This window comes from Triturus cristatus, chromosome 5_1 (assembly GCF_964204655.1).
Source record: "Triturus cristatus chromosome 5_1, aTriCri1.1, whole genome shotgun sequence".
NCBI lineage: Eukaryota > Metazoa > Chordata > Amphibia > Caudata > Salamandridae > Triturus > Triturus cristatus.
This window is the reverse complement of record NC_140587.1, coordinates 769097980-769112461: the sequence shown is the minus strand read 5'-3', so window position 1 is coordinate 769112461 and position 14482 is coordinate 769097980. Positions and strand designations below refer to the sequence as shown.

General features: G+C 44.4%; 1 protein-coding gene across 2 annotated transcripts in view; it reads left to right on the top strand.

The window, feature by feature from the left end:
* TTC39C (tetratricopeptide repeat domain 39C) overlaps positions 1-14482 on the top strand; it is a 466104-nt gene that overhangs the window by 269420 nt on the left and 182202 nt on the right. The window lies entirely within an intron of this gene.

Below are 14482 nucleotides of genomic sequence, written 5' to 3'. Positions count from 1 at the left end.
CTTTCTCCACCTTTTAATTTTTTTTTTTTTTCTGTGGTCGGTATCGTGCCTTCTCCCTCCCTGGATGGGGAGAATGGGGTAAACTACCCCGTTCTGGCTCCCAGTGGGTAGGAAAACAGTTTGGCCTGGGTGGGCCATCGACTCCCATCTTTGATTTTGTTTACCATTTTTACCTGCTATCTAGTGGGCATTCTGCCTCGGGGAAAGATTGGGGGTAAACTCACAAAGCCACCTCCCAGAAGGGGCATAAAGACTGTTGCACCTGTTCTGTGGTGAGGCGAGGGCTGATACTTGGCTAGGCAGCCCTGCCCCTTTTTCTGTTTGTTGGTTTCCCTGGTGTCTAGTGGATGTTCTGCTCCCAGAGTGGGAGGCTAGCAGATGGGGGGCAAACACCCCCATCCAACCCCAGGAGGCAGGGTGCAGAAAGACCATAGTGCCCAGGGAGCACAGCCCTATTCCCAGTGGGGGCACATGTCCCCCACCAGCATTTTACCTGTGGTTTAGTGGGTGGATCCTTGCTTGAGGATTGCCGTTACAGTATGATATCCAAGCAGGCTTCCTCTTTGGAAAAGAAACCTTGGAAAAGGGATGCGTCCAAAGTGGTGACATAAAAAATCTAACTTGGGACACAATGGAAGCTTTTCACTTGCATCCTGTTCAAAAGGAAAACGCTTCTGGTGCTTGCAGCAGACTCATTTTCTTCCTCAATACCTTGGACGGCCCATTAATTTCCTCGTCACTACAGTGGTAATGCGGTGGACGTCAAAGGGTCATCCACCGCATTGAAGAGGTTAAAGCAAAGGTGGCCTGTTTATTAATGATGAGGCAGCTAGCACAGCTAATGCCAGTAGATGGCATCTAAAACTAAATTTGCTGTGTTTTCTCTTTCCCTGCAGCACATGTTTTTTTAAAACTTTGAAACGGGTCCTTTTCCTATGAAGATCCCTGCTTCAGTTTATTGAACGGGGGCCTGCAAAATATTCTGATATGCTGGAGCACAACCTCTTTGTAATATGACCCAAAAGATGACCATGCTTACCCAGGAACAAGAGTCCCGATAGCTTAGCTTGAAGAGGGTTTGCCTGTCTCAGGCATCTGACCTGCCAAGACTATGAGGAAACATTTGAGGAGAGATATCTGTAGGGAGATAGGATTATCCAAATGCCAGGTAGAAAAGATGAGTCTTTAAGGATCTTATGAATTTGTCAGTCATTTTTTGTTCTCAGTTGTCACAGTAGGGATTTACAGAAGGAGGAGGAGCCACTGAAAAAATGAATGCAGCCACCAAATCTGTTGTTTATGGTCGGGAAGTTGGTTAAAAGGCATCTGTTGGCAGACCTCTGTCTCATTGGCAGTAGATAGAGATCAACCGTTTTGTGAGGGAAGTCGCGAAAGACCATGGAGTATCTTAATGTTTTAAAGGATATTCTTACTTTTACTGGGAGTCAGTGTAGGGATTTTAGCGTTGAAGCCATGTGGTTAGCCTGTTTAAAACTAAACAAGTGGACTATGCAGTTTTTAACTCCATGGAGTTGTGAGAGTGTTACATTAGGGAGGCCTGTGTATAAGATGTTGAAGTAATCCAAGTGAGAAATGACAACAGGGAAGATTAGAGTGATTTTCTGATAACGGTGTAGCGACAGCAGAATTTTTTTTTTTAAATTAATTTTAGATAATGTATTGCTTAATTTGTGACTGTATTCTAACTGGGGGTTAAACAATAGCACAAGATCAGCACTCTTCTCTTCTCTTTTCTTGTCATCCTCATCCTCCTCCAAGAAGCGGGTTCAAGCGCAGGTAGGTATATTCATGGACATATTACTGTGACTTTGTGAGCAAATTATTAATAATCTGCTGGTGCAGGGTCACACCACTTCGCCACGGGTTCTTATCAAGTAAGGAGGAAATGACACTGGAACGAAGTCAAACCATAGGTCATTTAATCATTCATGAATAGGTCTCCATCTGACAAGTACCATCAAGATACCCAAGGAGAGAGCACACTTGAACGATGGTTACATGGGTTTTTATAGGGAAGATCACAAACAAGGAACGCCCAGAGGTAAATAGAACTTCGGAACGAACACACAAATGAGGCAAGGCAAGAATCAACAGCCTCGGTGTCTTGTGCAATTGCTACGCCCTAAAGCTGGACTACAAGATATGCTATTCTGAGTAGTCTTTACTTGAGGATTAACCATTGCCTGAAAACCTTCGAGCAAGCTGACTCTGCATGTTTACACAGCCTACAATGTCCCAACCTGCAGTTCTTTACTCATGTTTATGCAGATGCGGTGTCAAAAAGAGAGCCAGGCTGAAAGTAGGGCAGGGGTGAAAATGGATGAAGCACAGCTTAATCAAAAAATGAAAGAACCCGATTTTACATTTTAACAACTTTGAGTGCTCACGTTCATCAAAACACATGCCGTCTTAATTTATATGGAAGTCCATATAAGTGTCCATTGCTTACTAAACGCTTCTTGCTTACTAGCTTTTTCTAAGTTGATAAACAAGGTAACATTTTCTCCTGAACCCTCAGAATCTTTCTTGATCAAGTTAAAATGCATCCCCGGTGGTCTCTTGCACAGCACTGTTGACTATCTTCATGTTTGTTCCTTGTGGAATAGCAGCAGACATCTGAATGTCCCCTCAACAACCTTCGGTTTTGGGTATGCATGCTGTCCATAGATGCTGGCGGACTAAGCTGCATGTTTCATGTCTAATTGTCAACCATTCAGTGTCACTGTTTTCGTAAGTTACTTGGTACCCCCTCTCTACCTAATGGCAGGACCAGAAACTCCAAGCTGTTAATGCTGGGCTTTACTTAGCCACTACCGCGATCAGGTACCTGCTGGTATGCTTCCCTTCTCCATAGTTCCCTATATTCCACCTTTCATTGTCCTGTTTAACCTAGCACTCTGTCAGCCAATGATGGGACCCTTGCTGTGGGCTTTCTTTGGGTATTGGTTTGTTTACGTGTCTTTACTCCTTTGGCTCAGGCAGCCTACCAAGCTCACACTGTTCAGAGTGCTAGCCATTCGTAATGTGTCACATGACCTGCGTTCTCCTATACCTCATGTTTCAGAAACAACCGGGAAATAAACAAATCGGATGCAACAAATTAATGATGCTCACCAATATTAAACATTCCTCGAGCTTAGGACATTCATCTACTTAAGCAGGACTCAATTGCATGCTTCATATACAGCTTCTTAAGACAGAGACATGGTCGGTAGTGTAACGAACCTTTCTATAATGCTCCATTTGAAAAACGGCAAAATTCCATTCCTGCAATTCATCATGGCACAAAACATTTGGCATTAAAGCATTTGGCATTAAAGCATTTCAAATGGTATAATTAGGCAAGAAAAAAAATCAAGCAAAACAGCAGCCAGTTGATTCCCTGATATAGTCACATAGGAGTGTACATAAAGAGTATACTTTTATGCTCCGAAGTGGAAAGGAGGCTGCTCAGAAAGGAAATGGGTGAGTACTGGCTGCTGATGTGTGGTGACTTAAAAGACTCCCCTGCCTGGTTCATGAACGTCAGTCTGTCTATGCAAGGTCTGGTATTGTTGGAGATTTCATATTTAAAATGGGGGGCCCAGAACAAACCTGTTAACCGAAGCCCTGTGGCAAAAACGTGTTTCCATACAGGGGAACATGGACTAGCTGTTCTATCAGGCTTATTCTGTTGATTGAAACGGGGCCACGGCTGATGTGCATATGGCTGTTCCTTGTCGGGAATGGCCCAGTGTGCAAAAAAATGATTGACTGGCGTGCGCCAGATGCATTATCTGTGACTTTTTTTGTTTAAATTTGTTTATTGGTTTAAAAACATCATTATACAACATAGACTGAGGATAAGTTCCTTCTGACCACACTTTCTTGTGTACCAAGTCATTAAACAAAATATACATTCCACTCAACCTGTTCCTTCTGCCTGTTGACGCATTTCATTATCTGTGACTTTTGCAAGTATTTCCCCCATCATATTTTGTTGTATAAAGGTCCAGAACAAAGTCAGCAATTTGTTGTTTGAGGGTAAGAACCTTTCATAACTGAACAGATAAGGTCCTGCAGAACAACAAAACTGATTTGATTATAGCTAATCCAAGCAATGCAGTTCCAGCTCCAGCTCGGCTCCTAAGCAGGCGATGCTTTTCAGCTTTTGAAGGCAAAGGTCACTTTTAACTACAAGGGTCTGTCCAGCAGCTTTTCTTCCTATCTTGACATCCCAATAAAGAGAAGCTTCCCAGAGTAAATCATGACATCCTCACTGTCCCTCCAAAGGCTAAGGTGAGTCAAATCATTCCTTGGGGACCACATGGTCCTGGGGTAAAGACTTTCCTTTAGGTGCCATCATGAAAAGACCCAGATCACAAGTGAATCTTGGACGCTGTATGATTCAAAAATGGCGATGCTCTACAACTCCCACTGCCTTCAAGGGCATCTGTGTCTCAGCCATTACCACAGGAATATCTGGAGGATAAGTTTCCATTCCTCTTAGGGAAAAGTAAAGAATGACACATTCTTCAGTGGACATTGCTGGAGCTTGCACTACTTGCAGGCCCAAACAAATAGTTAGATCCACATTATACTTGTTTTATGCAAATTAAGCCAGTTTCTTCCTTACAAAAAATTAAGATGCTGATTTTAGCTCTGGTGTTAACATTGCACTTTAGAAAAAAATAATAATGCTGTGTAAAACTGCAGGAAGCCTGCTTTCATGCTCCCATTAATCAGTATCGCAGTTAATTCTCTGCAAGACCTCCTTTTTGAGTGATTAGATTGTATGCCCTCTGTTACCCTTGGTTACCTCCCTGCCTGGATCTGAATCATCTGGCAAACTATTGCTGGGGAATAGGGCACATTCATGAAACTATAGAGTATTATAAGTAGTATTAGCATCCTCTCAATGGCCATTGTCTAAGTAATAGAGCCGGAGAGTAGAATTCACCTATATTTTCCCTTTAAAAGTGTCAAATACATTATGCACATTTTGGTGACTGCCTTGTTGCCTCAATAAGCCATAAGGCATTTGTCAATGGAAAATTAAGTGGAAGGCATGGTGCTAGTGTTGGCAGTATTCCTACCCCATACTTTACTTTATCCAATCAAGTAGAACGCCCATTTCCAGTCATAATTCTGGGTTAAACTGCTCTTAGAGAGCAACCTGGTCCAAGAGCTGGACATTTGTTCTATCACTATTAAAAAGTATGCCAAAAAAATAGGAGGGGTCCTATTTTTATACTGACTGGGTATCACTGTGGCCCTCTGCCCCAGTGGATGACTGGTACCTGTTGAATGTTTACAATCCTTTCAGTATATGATGAGCTACTTATACCAAAATCTCTTAGATCTAATTACAGAACCCCACTCTTTGGTGAAAACCATGTGCCCCACAGGCCTATTGTCACCTGCTTTGGAGTACACTTTTTAATCCAGATTTACAATTGGGAACTTCACCTCCTTTCACGTTATGTTTCTGTGGCATCTCAGTGCCTGCCTGCGTCCTCTGCGCCAGGCAGATCGGAACTGCCTCCTGTATGTAGGCTAATTCTTCCTAAACTATTTGCCCCGGAGGATGAAGATTGATCAGAAAGAGAAGGGTAAGCATTAGACACAGAACATTGCACCCAAATATTAAATATATAACCTTCATGCTTACTGGCTTTTTTCAGGCTTCAGGAAGAGCAGATTACATTTCAAGAAACCTAAGATGAAGAAACCTGAAATAAGGACCAAAACAGCAGAACATCAATTATTAGACACACAAGTCTAGCATAAGGTAACTGCAGGGAGGAACCGAGGGGGACTGAAAAAGTGTTGGGCCGCATAATTTTGCAGCAAAGTCTGTCAAGGGCATACCTGACAACATGCCTAAGCAATGAGTGACAAGATTCCTGGTCATGTTTAGGAAAGCTCATGCCTTTTTTTCCTGCACAGCCTGCATGGCTTCCTAGATCTACCCACTTAAGAAGCCAAGTGTGGCCCATTGGACCTGTAGAGAAAAATTGGAATTAAGGATAGATGTAGACTTCCCAAACAGTTGTGCTAAGAACAATCTCTCTTACCTTTTATAGAGTAAAATCTCCACCTTGAATATTTGCCTAGAACTAAGAGTCAGTTGCCTGATCTGTTGCATGGAACCATTTGGCTCTTGTTCTGCTGTGAAACACTTCTTGCCTCCTTAACGTCTGTAGTGCTGGAAGACGATATGGTCCAATGGAGAGGAAACCGCTTTAACAATTATAGAAATACTTTTAATCACTGGAGAACTGCACCATTTTTCTATTGAGATCCCTTCAGCTATTTTCAAGATTACTAATGTCACTGGGACCATAAGAAATTGGAGTCAAAAATATAAATATCCGCTTTTGTTGGACATTTTGCCTTTCTGCAGGACAAAATCTGTTCTCTTACAGGTTTTGGAAGATAGACGTGGGTCCAGAATCATCCATCAGACATAGACTCAAGCTTGTTTGATAACACCCATAGCCAGAGCTTTTCAGGCCCCATAAAACGTGTTCCCAGAGGTCTTGTCCAAAACCTATCTGACCTCGCTGAACCCTGGCCAAATACACGTTTCATCATTCTTCAACTGGAGTGTGTTTAGCTCATGAAACGTTTACTTATCTGAGAATGGAAATCTTCTCCAGTCCCAAATGCATCTTTAGATATAGCTGCTAGTGATTGTCAGCAGGCCTTACATGATCCTGTTTCACATGTCGTTTTTACATCAAGATGCCTGACATTCACATGGAGCTCCTACGTTGCTATTCCTACCTCCATCAGTGCTTGAATACAGTCTCCCGTACTTTACAACTTGATATGTTCTTGTTTCAGCTTTTGCAACGGTAGAAACCGTGATCTGCCCCAATCTTCTGCTCCATTCGGACAACCTGCAAATGTAAGCCAGCCACTTGGGTCCGATCAAACCTCAGAAGAATAATTTGAAGACTATTTTTTTTAACGCTGTAGCTATTATATCTTTTTTCAATAAGACTTTCAATTTTTTTTTTTAACAACTTTATTTAGCATTTTGGTTTAAAGAAACAAGCATTGCAGATTCATCATGCGTATCAGTGAAGACAAATATCTGGAGGAATTTGGCACATGTCCATACCCCTGAATTCTACAATAGGGTTGATCTAGCAAATTCCAAAATGATTCCCCTACTCATGATGGTTGCTATGTCTCCCACCTATCCTGATTTAAACATTACATATCATGCAAAAATAGTGCAGTGATGGAAAACACCAGTGGAGCAAAAATGTGTCTTGTTGATGATGGGCTTTGCAGTTGTGAGAGTCAGAGCGGGTCACACTGTGTCGGGGGGGGGGCATCACCCATAGATGTGAAGCCCTTAGTGTTTTGGACATCTTTAGGTGGATTTCTCCCATTTTTATTTTGTCGTCATGTGTAAGTGGTGAATAGACACCATGTTCAATCAAATTTGGCCACCCTGTCTCTGATGTTGGCTATGAGCTTTTCAATGGCACAGAGGTTTCATACCTTTCCCCGCTACATATTTACCGAAGGTTTCTGAGGTTTGCTTCCACATCTGTTCTATACACATTTATGCTGCTAGGAGTAGGTGAGAAAAAAGCCACTCTTGTGAAGTTGACTTGGGGAAGAGCCTATCTGTTCCTGCATTGCCCAGAAGAGCCAACAGTGGGTCACGGGGCAGTGATATGATAGTAATGGAGTGTTCTGTGAGCAGAACCTCATCCCAAAATGTTTGCACACTTGGGCATATCTACCATGTGTGTCTGAAAGTGCCTTTGCTCCACGCATACCTTCCAACATAGTTCTAAGCTCCCAAAAATGTTTTGCAAGTGCACTGGTGTCAAATACCAGTGCATGAGGATTTTGTAAGAGTTCTCTTTGTAGTTATGTTATGTTATATTTTGGTAAAGCGCGAACAGCTGCCCCAGCAAAGAGGCGTCCCGGCGCTAAAGAACCACGGAAACTCAGCGGAGGACAAAAGAGAAAGCAACTAGGAGACCTAATGGGAGGGGAATAGGTGAGTTTTGACGGCTTTCCGGAAGGCAGACAAATTTTACAATGAACGAATGTGAACTGGCAGGGAGTTCCAAAGTTTGGCTCCCAGCACTCTGAAAGAACGTCCACCAGTGCGGGCTAGCTTTGTGCGGGGGACCATCAGCAGATGTTGGCCTAGGGAGCGTAGGTTACGCTGAGGCACATAAGGTGAGAGGAGTGATCGGAGAAGATCGGGTCGTCCAGTTTTAAAGATTTTAAAAATCATGATAAGGGTTTTAAACTGGATACGAAGTTCAATGGGAAGCCAGTGCAGCTTTCGGATTGTGGCTTTGGCTGAACATCTGCGTGGAAGACCGACCAAGGCTCTTGCCGCGGTGTTCTGTACACGTTGCAGTCGTGCTATCTCTGCTTTGTTGGCGCCCAGAAGTAAGTCATTGGCATAGTCCAAGCGGGAGAGAATAGTGGCTTGGACAATCACTTGGCGAACCTTGGGGTCGTAGAAACCGAGTATAGGATTGAGGCTCCTCAACAGTCCCACACAGGTGGCCGCTACTTTTTTTGTGTGGGTCTGAAAATTGAGTGAGGAGTCCATCCATACGCCAAGGTTTTTGACCAAGGATTTAGGGGGTGGAATGGTGCCCAACGACGAAGGCCACCAGTGTTGATTCCAGTGGCTGGTGTTCTTTCCAAGGAGCAGCACCTCCGTCTTGCCTGCATTAAGCGGCAGGCAGTTGTCTGTCATCCACTGGGCCACCGCAGCCAGACCATCTCTGAACCTTGCGGCTGAGGTGGATGGGCTTTCGCTGAGAGTGATGGCCAGCTGTGTGTCATCAGCGTATGACACCAGCGTAAGGTCCCATTCTCTAGCCACTGCCGCAAGTGGTTGCACATATATGTTAAAAAGAGAGGGGCTGAGTGCAGAGCCCTGAGGGACTCCCTGTCCGATGGGGTGGGACTGGGAGAGGTATGGAGGAGCTGATACCCGGAAAGTTCTGTCTGTCAAGAAGGAGCGGAACCATTCTAGGGCAAGACCTGAAATTCCCACCATAGCCAGACGATGTAAAAGAATGTTATGAGATACCGTGTCAAAGGCGGCGCTGAGGTCCAAGAGGATCAGCGCAGCACTTTGACCGGCATCAAGTATCGTCCGGAGATGTTCCGAAGTGGCTAGGAGGGCAGATTCAGTGCTGTGCCCGGCCTAAACCCGTTTTGAGAGGGATCTGAGATGTTATTTAGATCCATGTGTTTAGACAGGATGATGTTTACGTGGGCTTCTGCAAGTTTGGACAGCCATGGGAGCAGTGAGATGGGTCTAAAATTCTCCAGTTTGGAGGGGTCAAGGGTCGGTTTTTTAATGATAGGAGAAACCCATGCTTGTTTCCAGGCAGTCGGGACACTGGCGGAGGAGAAAGAGAGGTTCAGTATGAACGCCAGGGTAGGCAGGAAAAAGTCTAGGGATTCGACATAATGAGTCGGTCTCATAGGGTCTGCCGGGGAACCTGATTTGACCTTTCTACATAGTTTAGTAAGGTCCTCATGAGAGACTTCATGCATGTGCCTCAACATGGTGCCGTTGCTGATGGATGTAGAGAAGCTGGACGATGTAGCGGAGTGCAGTGGGAAGGATCTATAGATATTTTGCACTTTTTCAATGAAGAATGTGGCAAGGTCCTCACATTGCTGCGCAGAAGTAATGCTGGAGGGAGGAGATCTGTTACTCTGAAGCTCTTCTACTAGTTTGAAAACAACCTTGGCGGGGTTAGGGCTGGTGTTAATTTCTTCAGCATAGAAGGCAGCGCGTGCAGAGCAGATAGCTTTATGGTATCGTTTTTGTTTGGCTAGATAGAGCGCTTTGTCACTGTCATTGTATTCTCGCCTCCAGACTCTCTCAGCTTTCTTACATTCCTTCCGCATGGATTTCAAGGTGTTGTTATACCATGGGTTGGAAGGGGAACTGCGTCCCTTAGTCCATTTGAGAGGGATGAGGGCATCTAGTCCCTTAGTGATCCAGTCATGGAAGGCAGCATATGTTGTATTAATGTTCATATGTGCCCTTTGATGGAATTCTCCTAGGGTGGACTGCAGGTCTTTGGGAGCAAGTTTGTGCCATGGTCTTTTTAGGCGGCGGGTAGGCTCAGCCTTATTGAGCATTTCCTTAATCGAAATGGTAAATTTAATTAAGTAATGGTCTGTCCATCCCATAGGTTTGGGCGTTTCAGTTATAGTCTCTGGGATGTTAGTGAAGACAGGGTCTAATATATGTCCAGCAGAGTGGGTAGCGTCCTGGATCAGAGGGTAGAGTTGTAGGGCTGAAAGGTCAGCCAGAAGGTTTTTGATGGTGGAATCTTGGTTCCGGTCGAAATGGAGATTGAGGTCTCCTAATATAGTGAAGTTTGCTGAGCCCACCACAAGGGTGTTCGCCACTTCAAGGAGAGCATCAATGAATGTGGACGTAGGTCCGGGGGATCGGTAGATGTACAAGCCAGAGAGGGAGAAGTGAGGGCCCGTCGTAATCTTAAAACGAGCACTTTCGCAGCTCGAAATGTTTTCTTTAGTAAAGGAGCAGAGAAATTGCTTTTTATAGATGACGGCAATGCCGCCGCCTCTGGTGTCTCTGTTTATCGATTTCATATGGTAGTTATCTGGGAGCGTGAGGTTAGAGACACTAGTTATATCGTCATGGAGCCAGGTTTCGCAGATGAAAAGAATGTCAGGCTTCTCTTCGAGTAGGAGACTATTAACCTCTGGGTGGTGTTTATAGAGAGACCTAACATTTAGATGTAAGATGGTAAGAGGGGTTTGTTTAAGCACAGCTTGGAGATGCCTAAGTAGACAAGGGCTGGGAGTGGAAAAATGACAGGACTTACATTGAAGGCATGTCTGTCCAAGATGTCCGGATATCGTCTCGCAGCTCTTTCCAGGGTTCAGGGCAACAAGGCGTTCTCTATCATAGTGGTAGGCTTCCCGTGTAGTTTGGCCAGGGGGACAGGCGAGAGGCGATGTCTTGGCGATGACGGGCGCAGACGGGCTTGCCTTAGGCGCGCAAACGGCGCGCCCGCTGCGCCCGTCCGCTGCGCGTACGGTGATGGCACATGTTTATCAAGGAGGTGTGGAAGGGCGGGGGGCGTAGCCTAAGTGGGCGTGGCCTCGCCGTCAATGGCGGCAGGGAATGTTTTGGCCTCGAGTCTGCACCAGCACTGAATCCGCTATGAGGTTAGCTTCAGTGACAGGCAGCAGAGTCCTGAAGAGCCAGGAAGTGCAGTAAGTGAATTAAAATACAAGTTAAAGCACACAAGTATTTTTTTTAAAAAGCACTGTAGCGCTCCCGGCTTCCGCCTCAGGAGGGTACGTGGAGACATATGGAAAAGCTCTCTGCCATATCACCCCCCCAAGTTTTGTCTGTTATCTCTGTGGTCGACTCCCTTTCCCATTGTTTCACGTAGGCGTGCTACTTTAGTGTAGTGAGGTTAAGTATATAGCAATATAGCCACAATATGCCTTCACTCTGAACATTTGTGAGGTACAAGGATTCAATGGGTTTCTTTTCCCTTAGCATGGCTTAGGGGGCAGGGGGTTGTCCAGCCCAGTGTATTGATTACCCAATCTGATAAGCGCACTGCCCAGATAAGGTGTATTTCACGACTAGACCCCCGTTGGTTCACAAGTCCCCTTCTGCATAGAAATGTCTCAGCTGGAGAGATTGTCTGTGGTCCCCGCAAAAGGAACCGGGATGGACCTTTCTTGGGGGTAGAGGGGAGGGAGTCTGGATTACAAGCTAAAGGGGTAAGAGGGAAGGTATACGCTGGAAACTTACAACTCCTGTGAATTTCTCACCAGTAAGTCAGTAGTGTGGATGTCAGTGGAAGAAGTGGAGGGTTGTGAGCCCAAGCTGGCATAGGAAGCCGCAAGAGACCATCCAGTGGTGCTGGGGAAAAGGCCTGTTCAACATGCACCCAAGGTTTACCATCAGGATCATGGTTGCAATCTAGGGAGAAACAAAGCTGTGCAGCCAGGATGTAAGTAGCAATATCCGGGAATCCCAGCCCTCCTGCTGTGGGACGGAAAAGAGTCGCCGGTGCCACCCGTGGCGACTTACCTCCCTATACAAAACAAAGCAATTTTTTTGTTAAAAATTAATTTTGAGGCAATTGAGCCGGCCCACCCAGGAAATCTGCAGCTTTTTCCACCTATAGAGGTCCTTGAAGAGAGCGGTGATCAAAACAGGAATATTGCTGTCATACAAGGCTTTGTGGTGGGAGATGGACCCCAAGATATGTGATCGTAGATGGCGCCCTTTGAAAACCCTCCCTCTGGATAGGCTTCTAAAGGCTGTCCCCTGGGTCTTCCCCCCCCCCCATACCCTAAGATTTGGAAAAGGTAATCTTGAATACCGGATGCCTGCGCAAATAGGTAGAGTTAACTCCTCAGCGCAGGAATGGTTGAGCTGGGGTCAGTGATGAAGCACAGTATATCGTCTGTGAAGAGAGCTAATTTGTGCTCCCTGCCTTCGATCAGCACACCGTGAATCGCACAGTTGCTCTGAATTTTTGCTACTAAGGGCTCCATGGATAAAGCTAAGATTGGGGGGACAGAGGCATCTCTGACCTGTCCCCCTAGTGAGGGTTATAGTTGGAGAAAAGGAGGCATTTACCTTTAGCTTAGTGGCAAGCTTTTTAAAATTGGCCTGGATGAAAGTTTTCATCTTGGGGTCAATACGCATTTTGTCCAAGACCTTCGTCAGGTATGCCCAATCCACCTTGTCGAACGCCTTCTCTGCATCGAGAGAGAGAAGGGCGACATTCTCATTTCTGAATAAACTCTTGACTATTTTTCTGTGTTTGTTTTATTTTTACATTTTGCTGATTTTGGTGTGGACATTCGTACTCTTTCTTTAACCATTCTTTAGGTGGTTTGTTTCACATAAAAACTCATGCATTTTGTATGAGAGCTGCCTTGCTGCTCAGCCTGAGGTTCCATAGTAGAGCAACAAGTATTGCTGAATGAAAGAGGGAACACTTTATTGTTAGGTTAATTAAAACCACTACACCCCAAAAACATCAATAAATGTGCAGTCAGTTAAAATATTCTATGAAAACACCCAAATATAAAATCCATTTCACATGGAGATCTACAATCCGGTTCAACACGGAACCTGTGGGATCAGAGTTAAAACAGAGTAAATCCGGGTGTGCATCAGATCCTCAACATGATCGAATAACATAATGAGTGTAGACCTTATTTACAATTGTAAGCTTCTTGGTCTCGTACAACATCGGCCCTAGAAGATTACAAAAACATATATAGGTAATCACAGTGTGTATCAGATAGATGTTTCTCGACGTGATCCATTCACTTAATAAACCTACATCAACCGTAGATTTTTCGCCATACATAATTAGGCATGACTATTGTTTAATGAACCCCATCACTGTTATCTTCCAGTTTCGAGATCCAGTTCTTTTCATGAATGTTGGTATATGAGTTATGACTGAAATGCCCTTTACAAACGGCATTTCAGTCATAACTGGTGATTTGTAGGACTGTATTTTTGGTTAGGGGGACGTCACTTGTCACTGAATTTTAGGCTCTTTACGCTCAGTAGATGTAAACTGTATTTTATGAAGAGAAGGTGATCTTTTGTACTAATTTCACTTGGGACTTAACATGAATCAGGAAAGTTTCCTCCATGCCTTTTTCACCAATCTCTCATCTAATGTATAAAGAATGCCATCATTATAAGAGTTTTGTTTCATGTTATTTTTTCTTTGGTTTTTCACCCTGGCTCCTGGACCTAAAAAGTATGTTTAGGGGGTACCTTTCTTTGAGGATCAAGACTTTGAAGTATGTCCAGGATTCAGCTATTCGGTCCACACTTTGGGCCTGATTATGATCTTAACAGCCAGGGTTACTCCATCACAATCGTGATGGATAACCCGTTCACCAAATTACGATTCCATTATATCCTATGGAACTTGTAATACGATGGATAGGATAGTCCGTCACGTTTGTGATGAGTATCCATCCATCAAGATCGGAATCAGGCCCTTAGTGTCGATTGATTTTCTTCTATGATGGCACTATTGCATTATTGGTTGTGTAGTGTCTTTTATAGACTATTGTTTCTCTGGTGGCTTTTCCCCTCGGGAGGTTTGCATTTTTGTACCGTTATGACCAAGACCGCCTCAATATCCCTGCAAAAGCACATTACTATTGAGGTGATCTGCAAAGGGGTCTAGTAGTGATACTTCACACACTGTAAGTACCGAGTTGAACATCAGCTCGCAGCCAGTGTTACGTTTAAATCAACCATGCCAAAGCTCATCTTTAGCTGAAACGCGCAAGATCTTGATAATTTCAATACAATTCTTTATGCTTTGAAATCTCTGGAGTGGGAAAGAATGGACCTATTTTAAGAGTAAGGTAAGCTAAACGCCTTAGTAAGTTCTGTATTTGGGTTGGGACTTCAAACTACTTC